The following is an 18,564-nucleotide window of genomic DNA, read 5'->3' on the forward strand; positions in this document are numbered from 1 at the left end:
GTCACACTGTCATTGTACACGTCTCACTGTCACTGTACACGTCGCATTGTCACTGTACACGTCACACTGCCACTGTACACGTCACATTGTCACTGTACACGTCACACTGCCACTGTACACGTCACACCGTCAATATGCACGTCACACTGTCACTGTACACGTCACACTGCAGACAGGGAGTGAGGGAGGGAGGGAGCAGGGAGGAGGAAGGAGTAGGCAGGATGGAGGATGGCAGGAGCAGACAGGTGAGGGAGGGAGGGAGGGAGCAGACAGGAGGGAGGGAGGGAGCAGACAGGAGGGAGGAGGGAGCAGGCAGGGAGTTAGAGAGGCAGGAGCAGACAGGAGGGAGGGAGGGAGGGAGGGAGACAGGAGGGAGGGAGGGAGCAGGAGGAGGAAGGGAGTAGGCAGGTATGGAGAAAGGCAGGGAGCAGACAGGAGGGAGGAGGGAGGGAGCAGACAGGGAGGGAGGGAGGGAGCAGGAGGGAGGAAGGGAGTAGGCAGGGATGGAGGATGGCAGGGGGCAGACAGGGAGGGAGGGAGGGAGGGAGACAGGAGGGAGGGGAGGAGCAGACAGGGAGGGAGGAAGAGAGCAGACAGGGAGGGGAGGGAGGGAGGGAGCAGACAGGAGGAGGGAGGGACAGGAGGGGAGGGAGGGAGTAGGCAGGGATGGAGGATGGCAGGAGCAGACAGGTGAGGGAGGGAGGGAGGGAGCAGACAGGAGGGAGGGAGGGAGCAGACAGGGAGGGAGGGAGGAGCAGGCAGGGAGTTAGAGAGGCAGGGAGCAGACAGGAGGGAGGGAGGGAGGGAGGAGCAGACAGGAGGGAGGAGGGAGGAGCAGGAGGGAGGAAGGGAGTAGGCAGGGTATGGAGGAAGGCAGGAGCAGACAGGAGGGAGGAGGGAGGGAGCAGACAGGGAGGGAGGGAGGGAGGAAGGAGTAGGCAGGATGGAGGATGGCAGGGGCAGACAGAGAGGGAGGAGGGAGGAGCAGACAGGAGGAGGAGGAGGAGCAGGAGGAGGAAGAGAGCAGACAGGAGGGAGGGAGGGAGGAGCAGACAGGGAGGAGAGGGAGCAGGAGGGAGGGAGGGAGCAGGCAGGGGAGGGAGGGAGGGAGGGAGCAGACAGGAGGGAGGGAGGGAGCAGGCAGGAGTTAGAGAGGCAGGGAGCAGACAGGAGGAGGAAGTAGGCAGTGATGGAGGGAGCGAGGAGCAGACAGGGAGGGAGGAGGGAGGAAGCAGACAGGGAGGGGAGGGAGGAGCAGGGAGGAGGAAGGAGAAGCAGGGATGGAGGAAGGCAGGGAGCAGACAGGAAGGAGGAGGGAGGTGGAGCAGACAGGAGGGAGGAGGGAGGAGAGACAGGGAGGGAGGGAGGGAGCAGAGAGGGAGGAGGGAGGGGGAGGACAGGGAGGGAGGGAGGAGGGAGGAGAGCAGACAGGAGGAGGGAGGGAGCAGGCAGGAGGGAGGAGGAGGGAGCAGACAGGAGGGAGGAGGGAGGGAGCAGACAGGAGGGAGGAGGAGCAGAGAGGAGGAAGGAGTAGGCAGAGATGGAGGAAGGCAGGAGCAGACAGGAGGGAGGGAGGAGGGAGCAGACAGGAGGGAGGGAGGGAGGGAGAGAGCAGACAGGGGAGGGAGGGAGGGAGCAGGCAGGGAGGGAGAGAGGCAGGGAGCAGACAGGGAGGGAGGGAGTAGGCAGATAGAGGGAGGCAGGGGGCAGTCAGGGAGGGAGGGAGGGAGCAGGCAGGGAGGGAGAGAGGCAGGAGCAAACAGGGAGGGAGAGGGAGGAGGGAGGGCGGATAGCAGGAGGGAGGGAGACAGGAGCAGACAGGAGGGAGGGAGGAGTAGGCAGATAGAGGGAGGCAGGGAGCAGTCAGGAGGGATGGAGGGAGCAGGTAGGGAGGGAGAGAGGAAGGGAGCAGTCAGGAGGGAGGAAGGAGTAGGCAGGGAGGGAGGGAGGGAGCAGGTAGGGAGGGAGAGAGGAAGGAGCAGTCAGGGAGGGAGGGAGGAGCAGGTAGGAGGAGCAGGTAGGGAGGGGAGAGGAAGGGAGCAGTCAGGGAGGGAGGAAGGAGAGGCAGGGAGGGAGGGAGGAGCAGGTAGGAGGGAGAGAGGAAGGGAGCAGTCAGGAGGGAGGGAGGGAGCAGGTAGGGAGGGAGCAGGTAGGGAGGAGAGAGGAAGGAGCAGTCAGGAGGGAGGGAAGGGAGAGGCAGGAGGGAGGAGGAAGGAATAGACTGGGATGGAGGGAGGCAGGGAGCAGTCAGGTAGGGATGGGACAGGCAGGAGGGGGGGAACAGGCAGGAGTTAGGAGTGGCGGGAGCACAGGAGGAGGGCGGGAAGGAGGGAGGGAGGAGGGAGGGAGGGCGGAAGGTAGCAGGAGGAGGGAGACAGGGAGCAGACAGGGAGGGAGGGGAGGGAGCAGGCAGGGGTGGGAGGAGTCAGGAGGGAGGGAGGCAGGGATGGAGGGAGGGAGGGAGGGAACAGGAGGGAGGAAGGAGCAGTCGGGGAGGGAAGAAGGAGTAGCAGGATGGAGGGAGGGAGGGAGGCAGGAGGGAGGGAGGCAGGGATGGAGGAGGGAGGGGAAGCAGGAAGGAGGGAGCAGGGATGGAGGAGGAGGAGCAGGAGGAGGGAGGCAGGGATGGAGGGAGGGAGGGAGGCAGGGAGGGGGGAGGCAGGGAGGGAGGGAGGCAGGAGGAGGGAGGCAGGGAGGAGGAGGCAGGATGGAGGGAGGGAGGGAGGCAGAGAGCAGGCGGAGAGGCATTAGGTAGGGAGGCAGGAGGGGAACAGACAGACAGTTAAGGAGGGAGGGATATTTTTCTGGGACACTCTATTATTATGATCGTAACATTAACAAGATCCCAAGAAACATCGGACATGAACAGAGGTGTTGAGTGAGTAGGTGTTGTTGAAAATATGTGTTGTTACTTGTGTAATGTAAGCGAGTAAACCACTTTTTGTTAAACGACTGTGTGTCACTGACAGATATACGAGTAAGTTGAGAGAGAAAGAGAGATAGAGATAGAGAGAGAATATGAGATAGGTAGAGAGGGGGAAAGTGAAAGAGGCGTGAAAGAGCAAAAGAATGAAATGGTTAACGGTTAATTTATTTATTGGCAAAGCTTGTAATACAGTTTGCCTATTCTGAGTAATTCATTCAGTTCTTGACACTAAGGGTGGTATCACTCCTCACTGTCACGCAGGACAGTGGTTCATATACAGTTGAAATCATATTCTATTTGAAGACTAATCAGTGTGGGCTAGCAAATTTGGGATAAACATCAAGAATGTCCCCAAGCATCCCCGATTCAATGTAATAATTACAAAGTTCATGATACAATAAGCCAGGTAGCCTGAAGTCTTTGACAGTGTCACATTCAATAATATATTGTTCAAGTGTATGCTTTAAACTTTTAAAGGTTTATCACAAAGTTTACATGCTGAGTGTTCCGGTTTGGGTACAGCGTTACTAACTTGCCAGATGTGTCTGTATCCTAGCCTAATTCTGGCCACGACTACATCACATTGTCTGGTTCTGTCCTTATGCTGGCCATACCGGTACCTCGTCACAAAATTTCTCATATTTACTAATGCTACAACTGCCAGGTCTCTCTGCATTTCTCAGTTCTTCTAGATCAGACTTGAATGTTTTAAGTACAACATTGGACAGGTGTACCAACCCGTTCAGTCCCTTGATAGACGAATTGGACGTTAGTACAGTCAGGGACAGGGCTGACAAGGAAGGTATAAAAACTTTAATTGTTGGTGACTCACAGGTAAGGTACCTGGACAGGACTTGTATAAAAACAAAAATAGGATGAGGGTGTGTTTGCCAGGAGCTGTAGTGTGGGATATAATTGACAGGATGGACAATATCTTGTCTGGTAGTGGGAATAAACCCATTATCTGCCTTCAGTGCAGGAGGCAATGATATTGGCCGGTGTAGTAAGCGAGGAACTTTCGATGTTCAAGGCAGCCATAGATCGTATTAGACTAAGTGAGTGATCCCCATCATGCCGTGTCCCGCCAAGAAGGAGAGTTGGGCAGTGAATGGTTGTCAAGGCAGTCGGTGTCAACGACCGTCTTGACAGATATTGCAAATGGGTCATCAGTCCCATTCACGACAACTGGGACAACTTGCGGCAGAAGGACCTTTTATGCTAGGGATGGGGTGCACCTGTTCAGGGATGGAGGTAGCAAATTCTGGCTGGGGTTTAGAGGTGCAGTTCAAGATATGGAAGTCTTTAAACCGCTAAGAGAACATATGGGCACGGGGTGGAGGAGACGGTGAGCGGTAAACAAGGCGAAAGATTACAGGAAATAGGTGAAATGATGATAAAACTAAATTAGACAGGAGTCTAAAACTAAAACGCGGTAGTGGGAGGACTCAGAACACGCATTAACTTAAATGTATACTACGCCTAACAGTAGAAGTATGAGAAACAAAATGATGATATTAGGGCCTTGGTATACCAAAGAAATCGATATAATTGCATTCACTGAAACATGGATCAACCTAGACACACGTGAATTAACAGTCGAATACCATAATATGGTTACAAACTGCTCCATACCGACAGGCAGACCAGGAAAGGAGGCGGAGTAGCACCATGTTAGGATAATCTGAAGTGTGAAACAAATAAGGAAATAAAACTGAGAGGAATACAGAATAAATTTGATAGAATAATATCGTCGGGAAAAAATTAATCATGTGAGTAATATATATATCCCCAATCTTGATAGCGTCAATGAGCGACTTACTGGGTGAATGCGCAGGGTCGCATACAACAAAGTCTGTATAGTAGGCGACTTTAACCTTTGGCCAAATAGGATTGACTGACTCTACGGGTAACTCAGAATCAGAAGATTTTCGAGATTTATCCAGGACTACTTCCTAAGTCAACATATAACCGAATCCCACACGGGTAATAATATACTGGATTTAGTTCTGTCAAACAGAGAAACCTCACAATGTCGAGGAATGAACGAACTTGCAAAACAGCGCATCACAGCAGCACCTGATTCCAGTTAGATGTTCAGGGCAGACGTAAGGAAAATTCCACTAAAGTACCAGATTTCCAAAGGGCAAACTTTGACAGTTTAAAAGAGGCAGCTGAGAGAGGGGTGTCGCTGGCCGCGGAACCTGACAGATGATTAACGACGATAACGAGATCTGAGATTGCTGAGTTCCAATTTACAATTTAAATAGTGAATTACGAACGTACAAAGGCAGAACAACAAACAATACAAAAAAAAACATATATATAGATCAGACAACAATGACCCTAAATGGATAAATAATTATTTAAAGAACATCATTGGCTAAAGGAAGGCTATAGGTAGAAGGATAAATCGGCGAAATTCACACTGGAGTATTATAGGGTATTGGCGCAGTAGGGGTTAAAAACCGAGATAAGGAAAGCAAAGAGGAATAATGAGGTAAGTATAAAGCAAGGTATAAGACAAACCCCAAAGGATTCTACTAAATGTATCAAACTAAACACGAGAAAAGATTGGGACCAATACGTCAGATATCAAGTAGTCGCAATTAATAACGACGGGGAAAATGAGCAATTTGAATAAATATTTTTCAACAGTTCAACACCACCGAAAATTTAAACATGATACCCGGAGGCACCGATTCTATTCAGAGATAGTGAAGAAAAACAAATTAAGTGAGATAGTAGTGACTAGTAAAGATGTTAGTAAGCAAATAGACAAACTAAAGCCTAATAAGTCACCTGGTCCTCGATGAGATATTTGCCAGAGTATTAAAGGAATGTAAGGAAGAGCTCAGCATGCCCTTAGCAAAGTTGTTTAACATGTCCTAAAACAGGTAGCAATTGCATCCTGGAGGATAAATAATGTAATACCCATTCTAAGAAGGGATAGATCAATATCCTCGAACTACCGCTCAATCAGTCTAATGACTATTAGTAGGCAAATTACTGGAAGCAATCATTTCAGTCTCTATCTGAAATCACCTGGAGAAGCAATTGATTGGGATCAATGATTCCCAGCATGGCTTCGCTGCCGACGTTCTGCCTCAATCCAATTCATTAACATTCTTTCATCAGTTTTCAATCGTGTGATCTAGGCACAATTATGATGTGGGTATATCCTCGACTTTAGTATAGCCTTGGACAGAAAGTCCCCCACGAAAGACTAATTAGAAAGGTAGAAGCTCATGGCATCAAAGGTGACATCCATAAATGGATTAAGGCGTGGTTACAGGACAGGAAACAGCGCAGAGAATTAACGGCACTAAGTCCTGTATGTATATTATGTATGCTGGATTATGTATTATGTATGTATATTATGTATGTGCTCCATTTATATTTATTCAGCCTAGCTAGCAGCGTGTGGCAATGTTATTACCATATCCCACACGCTTAATTAATGTGCCTGGCGACGTATGGAAGCTGCTAATGTATCACTTGCCATACGTCGCCTATGGTAGTTGACCAGGACCTTAGCTAGGGAGCAGTGCGACCCACCTCTGTGTACATACTCTTATCCAGTAAACCGAACCTACAAAACTATACAGGTGTTTGTGTTCTCTCCTGTATATAGAACTTATTACCCAGAACATCTAACATGGCGCAGTGCGTAGTTTTACTGGATTATTACGAGTGATTAGTGCAAGTTTGTGGAAAGCCGGCTGATGGATCCCCGCCTTGGGTCAACCCCGCGTCATCCCTCGAAGAATTTCGCAACTTTGAGCAGTGTCAGTGACAGTGATTTTCTGTGAAGTGTTTAGTGCATTGTGTGTTTCGTGCCATTCATGTGTGACCTTGTTCGAACGGATTTCCAAGGTATACGGCATGTTCTGGGCATTTGTGGGGTGTAGAGCTCAGCGCACCCTCCTCTGACCGTTTACAGAGAGCGACTGAGCTACTCCTATCTCCACCCCCCTCCCTCACAGCGCCGCCTCCACCCCCCCTCACAGCTGGGGCGAGACGCTCTGCCTGCCTGGGACACACACACATACATGTACTAACACTTGCTGACCGCGCGGCTTTCTTATATATATTTTATATATATAACCTACTTATCTGTGTATTTAATTAAATTTTTTTGTCTGAAATCTTGTTGATACGACGGGCTGACCGGTCAACACTGATTTAAGACACAGTACACAGATAAAGTAGTTATGTCTCATGCCTTACGTAGCCGTGGACCCAGCGCCTGGATGAGTCAAGCGGATGATAGTCCCCCAGAGATGGATGACCAGGCTGACCATGACACCCCAGCTCCCACAACATCGCGCAGCCCTTCACCTCACCATTCAGCGTTATCTCCAGAGATAATTGCCTTAATGAAGTTTATGAGAGATGAGAGACGCGAGGATGAAGCTCACAGACGTTTGGCGGATGAGCACAGAAGGCAAGCAGAGGCAGAACGAGACCACCAACGGAGAATGGAAGACAGTGCACGGTTTGAAGCCTTGATATCTCGCCTCACTGTTAACCAAGCCCCTGGCTCTAACACTGCCTCGGTACTGAATGGTTCAGATACCTCATCCATGCTTCCTTCACGCCCCCCAGCCCCACCTAAAGCAGCAGCTCAAACACCGCCCATCTTGGAGCCTGATGTAAATTTCCAGACTTTTCGCGAATGGCGGCGGCGGTGGGCTGATTATGCTACAATGGTGGATCTCCAGAGTTTGTCACAGCCTAAACAACTCATCCAGCTGCGTATGTGCCTGTCCTTGGAAGTTCAGCGTGTCTTAGAACATACGTTGCAGGTACCCCCAACCTCTTCGCTGTCTGTAGAGGAGGTACTGGACGTTCTACAACGGCACATCAAAGGACAGCAGAATGAAGCTCTGCGCAGGAGGGAATTGTTTAGCTGCAGACAGATGGAGGGTGAGTCTTTTGACGCTTTTTATGTACGTCTTAAGAGAGCCTCGGAAGAGGTAGATATATGTTTAGGCCACCACCAGCAGTGCGAGGAGACCCAGTTGAAGCAGGTGATCCTGATGGGTGTTAAGGACGAGGAACTTGTCCAACGCCTCACCTCCCTCGACTCTTCCTCTTCTCTTCAGGATGTGTTGACGATATGTCGCTCCTATGAGGCTGCCAGGTGTGCCACCTCTGCCATCCGAGCTCCCCCTACAGCTGTACGCGCTGTTTCCCGGTACAAGAAGGACAAGAAGTCTGCTCCTACGCCTTCGCCCACCACGTCCACGCCCGGTTCATTTTGCAACAACTGTGGTAAGCAGCACGGAACACAGGTATGTCCAGCTGCTCAGTCTACCTGCAACAGTTGTGACCGTAAGGGCCACTGGTCACTCACAGTACGGTGCCCAGCCAAACGCGTCCAGTGCAATGTGTGCGGCCGTCTGGGCCACTATGACAAGTGTTGCCCTTCCAACAAACCCAAGGAACAGCGTCAACGGAAGCTTCAGCGCCCTTCTACCAGAGAGGGCCGCCCACAGTCTCCCAATCAGAGGCACGACGACCCTGGACAACGCTGGAGCCATATTAGGAATGTGTGCTCCCCCCCGCGTCCCAGGACCAAAGTTCCCCAGTACATCAGTGTCATTGTGACCTACCGCAGTGTGTCATCCCGTCTCCAGATGTTGCCCGACACCGGCGCTGATGCTACAGTCATCGGTCCCCAGCATTTGCAATGCTTGGGGCTCTCTCCAAGTGATCTAGGACCGCCCCCCAAGGATCTCCGCTTTATGGCAGATGGTTCACAGATGACCCCGGCCCTGGGTTCACTCCAAGCACAAGTCACCTTTGGCAACAGGTCGTGTCAAGCCTGGATTGATGTGCATAACGGTGTCCCGACTCCTTTGCTGTCCTACAGACATTGTCAAGAGTTGGCCATCATCTCCCAGGACTTCCCCAAACCTATTCTTGAGGTAAGACACGCCAACAGGGTGCACGAAGGGAGCAGCAACTACCCTGCTGCCGCCCTACCCCTACCTCTTGCCAGTGACACCTCTCCTTCGGATGCTCGGAAGTACTTCCTGAAGGAATTCAGCGACGTTCTGGTGACCAAGTCCGCTCTGGAATCCAAGCCTCTCAAGAAGATGGTAGGTCCCCCCATGAGGATCCACCTGAGGGACGACGCGAAGCCCTTCGCTATTTACACCCCTCGACTGGTTCCCCTGGCCTTCCGCGAGGCGGTCAAAAACGAGCTGGACTCCATGGTCGCCCAAGAAATTATTGCACCAACCGGCGATGAACCGTCTCCATGGTGTCACCCGATGGTTGTCGTCGCAAAACCTAAAGGTGGTGTTCGGATCACCACTGACCTCTCCAAGCTCAACAGCCAGGTGTCTCGTCCTGCGCACCCTTCTCCCACGCCCTTTGCAGCTATACGCAGTGTGAACCCGAAGGCGCGCTTCTTCACGACGATGGACGCCCTGTGTGGATACTGGCAGATAGAGCTTGCCGAAGAAGACCGACCACTCACAACTTTCATCACCCCGCATGGACGTTACAGTTATTGCCGTGGCCCCATGGGATTCGCCGCTACAGGAGACGCTTTCTGTCTTCGAGGTGACATGGCTCTACAAGGTCTGGCAAACTGCGTGAAAGTGGTCGACGACATACTCGTGTACGACGAGGATTATATGGATCACCTCTGCCGTATCTACGAGGTACTCAACAGGTGCCGGAAGCACGGCATTACCCTAAATGCCGACAAGTTTGTTCTGGCCAGCTCTTCAGCTGACTTTTGTGGGTACACCCTCTCAGGGAATGGTATCGCAGCTGACCCGGAAAAGGTCCGCGCCATCACGGATTTTCCCACCCCTGCTAACCTGACCGACTTGAGGTCCTTCATCGGTCTCGTCAACCAGTTAGCAGAGTTTTCGTCAGACATCTCCGCAGCTGCTCAACCACTTCGCCCCCTGATGAGCCCCAAGAGGACATTCCTGTGGACCCCCGACCACGACAAGGCCTTCCAGCAAGTGAAACAGGCCCTGTCTCGTCCACCTGTCCTCGCCACGTTTGACCCAGCCTTGCCGACAGTTCTGCAGACAGATGCCTCACGCTTGTATGGCGTGGGATACGCCCTACTGCAGGATCATGGTGGAGGGCAGTTCCGGCTCGTCCAGTGTGGCTCGCGTTTCCTCTCTGACACTGAGACGCGCTACGCCACCATTGAGTTGGAGCTGTTGGCTGTGGTCTGGGCGACGTCCAAGTGCAGGTTTTACCTCATAGGCCTGCAACACTTTCACCTAGTGACCGACCATCGCCCGCTTGTCCCGATCCTCAACCACTACACGCTAGACGCCGTTGAGAACCCTCGCCTCCAGCGTCTGAAAGAGAAGCTCTCGGCGTACATCTTCACAGCAGTGTGGCGTGCTGGTAAGGAGCTCTGCATCCCTGATGCCTTATCCCGCTCTCCTGTCAGCCGCCCTACTCCAGAAGACCATGTGCTCGACGCCGACCTCGCTCTTTCCGTCAGGACTGTGGTCACTCTCCATGCCGTCCAATCCCTTCGTTCGGACCTGTCACCAGATGACGACAAGGCAATGGAGGACCTTCGAACAGCGGCCCGAGATGACCCTTCCTACGTCCGACTTGTCGAGTGTGTGAGGAATGGATTTCCTAGCAACCGCTACGATCTTCACAACACCCTGCTCCCGTATTGGAAACTCCGCGATGAACTTTACTGCGACGGAGACCTTGTTCTGTACGGAGCACGTGTAGTTGTCCCTGCTGCATTACGTCCCCACGCCTTGGCTCGCCTTCACGACAGCCACCGTGGAGCTGAGGCCACCAAACGACGTGCACGACAGACTGTGTTCTGGCCCGGCATCAACTCCGACATCTCCAATGTTGTCCGTGCGTGTGAGCCCTGCCAAGTATTACAACCCAGCCAGCAGCAGGAACCCTTCATGAGTGACGACAACCCCACCCGCCCCTTTGAGTCTGTGTCGGCCGACTTTTTCTGTGTGTCAGGAAAGTCCTTCCTTGTTATCGTCGACCGTCTCTCTGGTTGGCCGGTTGTCATCAAGTGCGGTAATGACACGACGTCTGCCGCCACCATCAGCAAGTTCCGCCACTACTTCCGTGACGTGGGCGTTCCTGTACGCCTGCGAACCGACGGAGGGCCTCAGTTCACAAGCCGGGACTTTGCTGTGTTCCTTGACCGATGGGGAGTCCGGCATGTGTTGTCATCGCCCCATTACCCGCAGTCCAACGGCCACGCTGAGGCTGCTGTCAAATCTTTGAAGCACCTCATCCTTAAGGTGGCCCCTTTTGGGAATATTGACTGCGAGGCCTTCGACCGGGGTCTTCTTGAACTCCGCAACACACCTAACTACACCGGACGCTCCCCTGCCCAGGTTTTGTATGGGCGCCCCCTTCGTTCTTGTGTCCCTGCTCACCCTCAATCCTTCTCCAAGGAGTGGCAGGCTAAGACAGAGGATTGTGATCGCCGAGCCGCCGAACGTGTTCAGGACGTCGTCGCCCGCTACAACGACCACGCCCGTTCTCTCCCCAGGTTGAGTGTCGGTACCCAAGTCCGTGTTCAGGACCCGACCTCCCTACGTTGGGACAAAGTAGGCGTAGTCATGGGTCTCGGCAGGTCACGGGACTACCAGGTGCGGTTACCCAGTGGTCGTGTGTGGTGGAGGAACCGCCGTTTTCTCCGCCCCGTAACAATGCCTTCTGCTGGCCCCGCCACCAGTGTTGAGTCCCATACCCTTCCCAGTGATGAAGTCCCTCGACGCTCAGAACGGATCCAGAAGAAGAGGTCCGCTCAAGACTTTGCTATGAGCGTATAGGGGGGAGGGAGGTGTATGTATATTATGTATGCTGGATTATGTATTATGTATGTATATTATGTATGTGCTCCATTTATATTTATTCAGCCTAGCTAGCAGCGTGTGGCAATGTTATTACCATATCCCACACGCTTAATTAATGTGCCTGGCGACGTATGGAAGCTGCTAATGTATCACTTGCCATACGTCGTCTATGGTAGTTGACCAGGACCTTAGCTAGGGAGCAGTGCTATCCACCTCTGTGTACATACTCTTATCCAGTAAACCGAACCTACAAAACTATACAGGTGTTTGTGTTCTCTCCTGTATATAGAACTTATTACCCAGAACATCTAACAAGTCCCATTGGAGCAACGTCACAAGTGGAGTTCCCCAAGGCTCAGTACTTGGACCATTATTGTTTATTATATACATAAACGACATAGATATCGGCATAGACAGCAACATAAGTAAATTTGCTGATGACACTAATAGGACGGTTATCAAATCTGACGTGACCTGGCAAACTACAGGAAGATCTAAACAAATTTTTCGAATGGTCTGAAAAATGGCAGATGAAATTCAACGTTGACAAATGTAAAGTACTCAGTATAGAGATGTAAACAGGAACCAGATACCAGATGAACAACGATGCCATAGAGAAATCCGACTGCGAGAGAGATTTAGGAGTAATGATAAGAAACCTTAAGCCAAGTAAACAATGCGTTTTTGCTCGTAACAAGGCTAATAAACTACTTGGGTTCATACAAGGAGGTGTTAGTTACAAGACTAGCGAGGTCATCCTAAAACTGTATTTTCTTGTGAGACCACACCGGATTACGCAGTTCAGTTCTGGTCACCGTATTACAGAATGGATATAGAATCCTTGGAAAGAATTCAGAGGAGAAGACAAGACTAACCGGCATTAGAACCTTGAGTATAGAGACAGGTTAAAGATCTTAATTTGCACTCCCTTGAGAGACGTAGAGCGAGGGCCGACCTGATAGAGGTGTATAAGTGGAAGGCAGGGCTAAACAAAGGGACATTACAAAGGTACTCAAATTATCCAACCAGGAGCGAACTCGTAACAATGGTTTTAAATTAGACAAATTTAGATTTAGGCGTGAAGTAAACACTGGTTTGGAAACAGAGTAGTGGATGAATGGAACAAGTTACCAAATATCATCATTAACTCGAATACGCTGAATTGCTTCAAACATAGGTTGGATGCTCATATGAGCAATAGGGTTAAACGGGACTGCCCAGAATGGGCCAATAGGCCCGCTGCAGTTTCCTCCATTCTTATGTTCTTAAGGTCACGGTCAACATTTTCTTTCTTACATGCCTCATTGGCCAGTCTATCAGCACGGTCATGATACTTAATTCCAACATGGACGGAACCACAAATTCAATACAAAAGTTGTTCACATTGGCAGTTATCATATTTCTTTTCATATCACAGACAATTTTAGACATAGAACCAAACGGACTGCTCATTAATTTCAAAGCATTTTGGGAGTCACAGAACTTCACCCCACCTCCATTTTCTTTAAGGTAGGCTGTAGATTCCCATAGTTTAGTTTGTGTTGTGCTGGCCCAGTTATTCAGCCTTTGCATGTTTGACAATACCATTTCCTTTATATATTACAAATGTACAACCTGTTCTACCTGTGTTTGTCTGCACAGAACCATCAGTAAAAGCATAACAATCACTTGATTTAATACTCTCTGTGTTGCTGTTAATAGCTTCTAATATAACACATCACACCACATCGGTATTTAACATTTGCTTACTACTAACAGGAGTGTAATTAATAGGAACTGATATATCCAGCCAAGGAGGAATGGCATTAATGGGTTCGTCTGGGGTGATTGGGACATTAAGTTTCAAAAGATCTGTAACACTTTTGTAAAGCCATGCGCAATAGAGAGTCCTTGTGAAGGTTAGCGAGATAGTCGGAATTACTTAGATAGGACAACAACTCAGTTTGAGCTGTAGTTGGGGGACCATTGTTCTTCAAAACTTTGACACAAAACATGGTATTAAGTAGAGCTATCCTCTCAGATAGAAAGGGCAGTCCGAGCTCTTTCCTCATGTTTACAATTCTGGTTGGTTTTGACAACCTAAAAAGATGCGCTTGGCTTCATTTTGCACTACCTCAAGGATGTTGAGTTGTTTAGAGGGAATAGTTACAAGATGAAGAGTATTGATAATCAACTACAAATTTAATGAAGTGGAGATAGAAAGTAGGAGCATAGGTGATATTAATTCCTTAGCCCTTACCAACAAGGATTCTGAAGGGTTTAATGCACTGCAATAGTTTGACCTGAAGGTTGCCGACGAAGTTCGCATCATTGACATTAATGCCAAGATATTTTTAAGAGCTACATAGTTCCCAGGGCATGCTGTTAATGTTAAAGTCAAGAGGGTGAGCAGGACGAAGAGAGAGAGAGAGAGAGAGAGAGAGAGAGAGAGAGAGAGAGAGAGAAATAAAAATAAACAGATTGAGAGATAAAAAGAGTAAGAGTGAAAGAAGCAAAGAGTAAGAGAGCATGAGGCACTGCCAGAGAAAGAGGGTGAAAATAGAAAGACTATTTAAGTAAGAGGGAAAGAGAGAGAGAAAAGTGTGAGAACCAGAGATTGGAAGAGAAAAGGGTAAGTGAGAGAGAGGTAAGAAAATGAGAAAGTGTGAGACAAAAAAGTGAAATAGAGACACAAAGAAACAAATGGACTGAAGGGAATCAGACACTACCCACCCTGGGCTGGTTCCGGTGTACCCACCCGGCTGGCCAGGCAGACCCACCCTGGCTGGTCTGGTGTTGCACCCACCCCTCGCTGGTCTCAGGTTGTGACCACCCTGGCTGGTCTGTGTTGTGACCCACCCCTGGCTGGTCTGGTGTTGTGACCCACCCCTGGGCTGGTCTGGTTGTGACCCACCCCGGCTGGTTCAGGTGGACCCACCCCTGGGCTGGTCTGGTGTTGCACCACCCTGGCTGTCTGGTGCCTGACCCACCCTGGCTGGTCTGGTGTTGTGACCCACCCCTGGCTGCGGACCCACCCTGGCTGGTTCGGTAGACCCACCCCTGGGCTGGTCTGGGTGGACCCACCCGCACGCGTGCCACCCTGGTCTGGTTCGGTGTGACCCACCCCTGGGCTGGTCTGGTGTTGTGACCCACCGGGCTGGTCTGGTGTTGTGACCCACCCTGGCTGGTCTGGTTGTGACCCACCCCGCTGGTTCTGTTGTGACCCACCCCGGCTGGTCTGGTGTTGCGACCACCCCGGGCTGGTCTGGTGTTGTGACCCACCGGGCTGGTCTTGTGGTGGACCCACCCCGGTCTGTTGTGACCCACCCCGGGCTGGTCTGGCGCCACCCCGGCTGGTTCGGACCCACCCGGGCTGGTCTGGTGTTGTGACCCACCCTGCTGTTCGGTGTTGTGACCCAGACCTGACCCACCCAGGCTGGTCTGGTGTTGTAACCAGGACCTGACCCACCCTGGCTGGTCTGTGAGACCCAGGACCTGGACCCACCCCGGGCTAGTCGTTGCACCTGGTGACCTGACCCACCCCGCTGGTCTGGTGTTAGGACCCAGGACTGACCCCTCAGTCAAGAGCCCTATTAACGACACTAGCTGGCGACACTTATGACCTGGTACATACATTCACTCACAAATTTCTTCTGGTGAGGGAAGGTACCACACTGACCCCACCACCTCCAGGGCATACACCAGCTGGGTAAAGGCCACCAACAGCTAAAAGGCCTCTCACACAGCTGGGCGCAGCCACCTACAGGCAGACAGGGCCACCCACAGTTGAGCAGGGCCACTTCCAGCTGGGTACAGGGCCACACAGCTGAGCAGGGCCACCCAGCTGGGTACAGGCACTGACAGCTGAGTATAGGGCCCAACCAGGGTACAGGGCCACCAAACAGTGGGTACAGGCCAACTAACAGCTGAGAGTAACCAACAGGGCAAGCCAGGCCAACAGCTGGAGAAACACCAACCAGGCAGGGCCACCAACAGTTGGGCAGGCCAACAGCTTGTAGCCACAACCAGGACAGGGCCACCAACAGTTGGGTACAGGGCCACTAACAGCCAAGAGTAAGGGCCACCAACCTGGGTACAGGCCACCAAATACAGCACAGGGCCACCAACAGCTGAGCAGGCCACCAACCTGTACAGGGCCACCAACAGGCAAAGAAACTAACAAAGGAGTATAGGGCCACCAACCTGGGTACAGGCTCACCAACAGTTGGGTACAGGCCACTAACAGCTGAGTATAGGGCCACCAAACCGTGCACAGGGCCAACAGTTGGTACAGGGCCACTAACAGCTGAGAGTAGGGCCACCAACCAGGGTACAGGTTCACCAACAGTTGGGCAAAGGCCAACAGCTGAGTGGCAGGGGCCACCAACCTGGGTACAGGGCCACCAACAGCTGGGCACAGGGCCACTAACAGCGAGTGATAGGGCCACCAACCTGGGTACAGGTTCACCAACAGTTGGGCACAGGGCCACTAACAGCTGAGTATAGGGCCACCAACCAGGTACAGGCCACCAACAGTTGGGTACAGGGCCACTAACAGCGGAGTATAGGGCCACCAACCAGGGTACAGGTTCACCAACAGTGCAGGGCCACTAACAGCTGAGTATAGCCACCAACCAGGGTACAGGTTCACCAACAGTTGGGTACAGGGCCACTAACAGCTGAGAGAGCCACCAACCAGGGTACAGGGCCACTACAGCGAGTAGGGGCCACCAACTAGGGTACAGGGCCACCAACAGTTGGGCAAAAGCCACTGACAGCTGAGTATAAAACACCAACCAGGGTACAGGTTCACCAACAGTTGGGTACAGGGCCACACCAGCTGAGTATAGGCCACCAACCAGGTACAGGTTCACCAACAACAGTTGGGCACAGGGCCACTAACACTGGAGTATAGGGCCACCAACCAGGGTACAGGGCCACCAACAAGCTGGGTGAACAGGGCCACTAACAGCTGAGTATAGGCCACCAACCAGGTAAGCAAGCCTCCAACAAGGGGTATAGACCACTAACAAAGGAGGCCACCAACCAGGGGTACAGGGCCACTAACAGCTGAGTATAGGGCCACCAACCAGGGTACAGGGCCACCAACAGTTGGGCATAGGCCACTACAATAAAGGAGTATAGGGCCAACAATCAGGGTACAGGTTCACCAACAGTTGGGTACAGGGCCACTGACAGAGGAGAGTAGGGCCACCAACTGAGTACAGGTTCACCAACAGTTGGGCACAGGGCCACTAACAGCTGAGTATAGGGCCACCAACCAGGTACAGGTTCACCAACAGTTGGGTACAGGGCCACTAACAGCTGAGTAGGCCACCAACCTGGGTACAGGGCCACCAACAAAGTTGGGCACAGGGCCACTAACAGCGAGTAGAGCCACCAACCAGGGTACAGGGCCACCAACAGTTAAAGACAGGCCCTAACAAAGGAGTGAGAGGGCCACCAACCAGGTACAGGTTCACCAACAGTTGGGTACAGGGCCACTAACAGCGAGTATAGGCCACCAACCAGGTACAGGTTCACCAACAGTTGGGTACAGGGCCACTAACAGCTGAGTATAGGGCCACCAACCAGGGTACAGGGCCACCAACCAGGGTACAGGCCACTAACAGCTGAGTATAGGGCCACCAACCAGGGCAAGGCCACCAACAGTTGGGTACAGGGCCACTAACAGCTGAGTATAGGGGCCACCAACCAGGTACAGGCCACCAACAGTTGGGTACAGCCACTAACAGCTGAGTATAGGGCCACCAACCAGGTACAGGTTCACCAACAGTTGGGCACACCACCAACAGCTGAGTATAGGCCACCAACCAGGTACAGGTCCACCAACAAAGGGGCGGCGCCGCCTAACAGCTGAGTATAGGGCCACCAACCAGTGGCAGGGTTCACCAACAAGCTGGGGTACAGGGCCAACAGCTGAGTATAGGGCCACCAACCTGGTACAGGGCCACCAACCAAAGGTGGCCACTAACAGCTGAGTATAGGGCCACCAACCTGCACAGGTTCACCAACCAGGTACAGGGCCACTAACAAAGGAGTATAGGGCCACCAACCAGGGTACAGGGCCACCAACAGTTGGGTACAGGGCCACTAACAGCTGAGTATAGGCACCAACCGCAAGAAAGGTTCAACAAAGGTACAGGCCACAACAAAGGAGAAATACCAACCGGGTACAGGTTCACCAACAAAGGCGGGCCACTAACAAAGGAGTAGGGCCACCAACCTGGGTACAGGTTCACCAACAGTTGGGGTACAGGGCCACTAACAGCTGAAAGAGAACCAACAACCCTGGGTACAGGGCCACTAACAGCTAGTATGGGGCCACCAACCTGGGTGGGCCACCAACAGTTGGTACAGGGCCACTAACAGCTGAGTATAGACCTGGGGTACAGGTTACAACAGTTGGTACAGGGCCACTAACAGCTGAGTATAGGGCCTAACCTGGGTACAGGGCCACTAACAGCTGAGTATCAGGGCCACCAACCTGGGTAGGGCCACCAACAGTTGGGTACAGGGCCACTAACAGCTGGAGTATGGGGCCACCAACCAGGGTACAGGTTCACCAACAGTTGGGTACAGGGCCACCAACCAGCTGAGTGGAACCAGCCAGGGTACAGGTTCACCAACAGCTGGGTACAGGGCCACTAACAGCTGGAGCGGAGCCTGGCCAGGTACAAGACCAGATTGGGTAGGGCCACTAACAACAGCTGGATATGGGGCCACCAACCTGGGCAGGGACCACCAACAGCTGGGTACAGGGCCACTAACAGCTGAGTATAGGGCCACCAACCAGTACAGGGC

The sequence above is a fragment of the Homarus americanus genome, unplaced genomic scaffold, assembly GCF_018991925.1.
Source record: "Homarus americanus isolate GMGI-L3 unplaced genomic scaffold, GMGI_Hamer_2.0 scaffold23578, whole genome shotgun sequence".
NCBI classification, from domain to species: domain Eukaryota; kingdom Metazoa; phylum Arthropoda; class Malacostraca; order Decapoda; family Nephropidae; genus Homarus; species Homarus americanus.